The following is a 3,050-nucleotide window of genomic DNA, read 5'->3' as shown; positions in this document are numbered from 1 at the left end:
TTGAATCAGATAACATCAAATTCTAGAATTTTGAATCTTGTAATTATGTATATAGTTCAAAATGTTAAGTTTGTATTCTTTTTTTGTGTTTTAGCATGATTAGTTTGATTCCCATATTTTGTAGAAAATTGCCATGTTTAGGTATTTATTTATTGTAAGTTGCACTTTATTTCTTTTAATGTATTTTTGTCTCAAGTTTGGTTATCTTACATGATATTTTCGTGCCTTGGACATATACTAATCTTGTTTTTACATGCTCCATGCATGTAACATCTGAATTTCAGGTTTGAGATATAGTTTTATTCTTTTATCAACTTTCTATAGCACTTTCATGTGAATATCAAATTATTGCTCTATGAATGATCTAACAACTCTAAATAATAAATCTCTTATATTTTATGAATTCTATTTTTGAGTTTTTACTTCATGTTATCTTAACAAGTGAAAAATAACTTGGCGCCTTTCAATAGGACTTAGTTCCATACTCATTTTTATGTCTCACAATATCTTATGGGGGTAAATATTGTTTTGATGTTGAAGTACTTAGACCTAATGCATTCTAAGATTGTTATTAATTCTTCTGTCAATGAATATTATAGATTTGTCCCCATTGAATTGATGCAAATTAGTCTATTGTTAAAACTTGTTATTACTTACCTTTGATCACTTAATATGATTTCCAATGAACATGTGTGATTGTTGTTGAACCTTCTGACTTTGAACATGCTTATTTTTGCATTCTTTGATGCTCTTAGAAACCACTTGCAATTCTCATCCAAACAATTAAAGCAATACTTTGTTTGGCAAGAATTAGTTATCTTGTATTGGAAATGGTTGTTTATTGTATAAAAACTCATGGCAGATTTCAATGTCTCTTTATCTATATAAACTTGATTAATTTTAACTTGTAGGTGTCTTGGATTGGTTACGATCAATGATTCTTCAATTCCACATTATCATTCTCTTTTTTGTTCAACAAAAGTCTTTGTTATCAAATTTGTATAATCTATGTAATCCGGAATGTTTTGATTTGTTAAAGGAAGAGATTCCATTAGGTTAGTGCAGGTTTAGGAATCCGGTAAGCTCGAGAGAGGAACCGGGATTCAATTCAGGATTTAGGCACGGTAAGCAAGATCGGCAATCCATAAAATCCATCTTTAGAATTCCATCACTTAGGCTCCCTTTTGGGTTTGTTTCTCTCTTTGTAATTGTCTTTTGATTGTCCGTTGTTCTTTAGTTACTTATTTGCACTCATAACCATTAGCTGGTACGTTAGAACTTTCACATCCTATTTCAGACTAGATAACATAGCAACAGTAGTAACTCTAGGTTCACCCGATCTCCAGGGATACGACCTTGATACTCACTAGTGCTAGGCTGCATTGGTAGGTTCACTGCCTTAGGTGTAGGTTGCATAAAGAGCCCATCATGTTTTTGGCGCCATTGCTGGGGAACACAGTAACGGTGAACTAGAGTGAATTGTTTTTGTGTTAATTTAGTCATTATTTGTTTATTCATTTATTCTTTATTTTTTTTTATTTTTTATATTTTTTTGTTATTTATTATTTATTATTATATTGTTTTTGTTGATTGGTGGTTGTGTGGACTTTCGGTTTCAGGTAGTTTATGACTAGGAGCTCAAACTCGAATCTTATAGAGCCTCTATCTGATCCAGAACGATCCCTCAGACTCTTAAGGAAGAGGTTGCAATTAGAAGAGGAGGAGATTGAGGTTGAGGTACCTGTGGATAGACTAGACACGATGGAAAACCATGACCCCCGAGGCCAATGACGATCGGGGAGGGGCGATGTACGAGTTTGCTCGACCATCTTTAGATGGGACGAAAACGAGTATAGTCGGTTCTAGCAGCCAATAATTTTGAGATAAAGGCCAATGTTATCCAGATGATCCAGCAAAGCGTGCAATTTGGAGGATTGCCCAGCGAGGATCCCAATGCACGTATCTCTAACTTTTTGGAGATTTGTGACACATTCAAGATAAATGGAACAACTGATGATGCCATTCAATTTGAGATTGTTTCCATTTTCCTTGAGGGACAGAGCAAAGAGATGGCTGCAATCTCTTCCATAACAAACAATTACTACCTGGAGGGCGTTGGCTGAAAAATTTTTATATAAGTATTTTCCTCCCGCTAAAACTGCTAAACTTAGAAATGACATATCTTCTTTTGTGCAATTTGATGATGAAAGCATGTACGATGCATGGGAGAGGTTTAAGGATCTTTTGAGATGTTGCCCACATCACGGATTGCCAGTGTGGATGCAGGTTCAGACCTTCTACAGTGGGTTGAACCTTGCAACGAGGCAGATGGTGGATGCTGTAGCAGGTGGGGCGCTAAACAATAAGATGCCCGAGCAGGCTCAGAACTTGATAGAGGAAATGGCCATGAACAACTATCAGTGGCAATCCTCTAGGAGCCGACCAGGAAGACAGGGAGTGGTCAACCAAGTGGACTCTACAGCAGCCTTATTTTTGATGATGCATGCTTGGCAGCTTTTGAGTTACTTAAGAAACTTCTAACTACAGCCCCAATCGTGGTTTCTCCTGATTGGGGGCTGCCTTTTGAACTGATGTGCGATGCTAGTGATTATACAGTTGGAGCTATGCTTGGACAGAGGATTGGAAAGAAGTTCCAACCCATTTACTATGCTAGCAAGACTTTGACAGGAGCCCAGGAACACTACACCACCACAGAGGAGTTATTGGTTGTTGTTTACGCCTTCGACAAGTTTAGATCATACCTCATCCTCTCCAAAACCATTGTCTTCACGGACCAAAAAATGATGCGAAACCGAGATTGATTCGGTGGATTCTTTTGTTACAGGAATTTGATGTCGAGATCAAGGATAAGAAGGGTGCGGAGAATCTGGCAGCGGACCATTTGTCGAGATTGGAAAATCCTCACTTGGATGCACTTGATGAGACGGCCATAGACGATCGATTTCCAGAAGAACATTTATATGTCACTCGGTATACACCGATACTCCCTGGTTTTCAGGATTATGCTAACTATTTGGTTGCTAGGGTTC

At 37.3% G+C, this 3,050-nt stretch overlaps 1 non-coding gene across 1 annotated transcript; it reads right to left on the bottom strand.

The window, feature by feature from the left end:
- Positions 1-2,163: 2,163 nt before the first annotated feature.
- On the bottom strand, positions 2,164-2,270 carry LOC112535167. The gene has a single exon (XR_003079351.1). It is a non-coding gene; the product is annotated as a small nucleolar RNA R71 (small nucleolar RNA).
- Positions 2,271-3,050: the final 780 nt, after the last annotated feature.

Source organism: Ricinus communis, chromosome 10 (assembly GCF_019578655.1).
Source record: "Ricinus communis isolate WT05 ecotype wild-type chromosome 10, ASM1957865v1, whole genome shotgun sequence".
Classification (NCBI taxonomy): Eukaryota; Viridiplantae; Streptophyta; class Magnoliopsida; order Malpighiales; family Euphorbiaceae; genus Ricinus; species Ricinus communis.
This window is presented reverse-complemented; position numbering and strand designations above follow the sequence as displayed.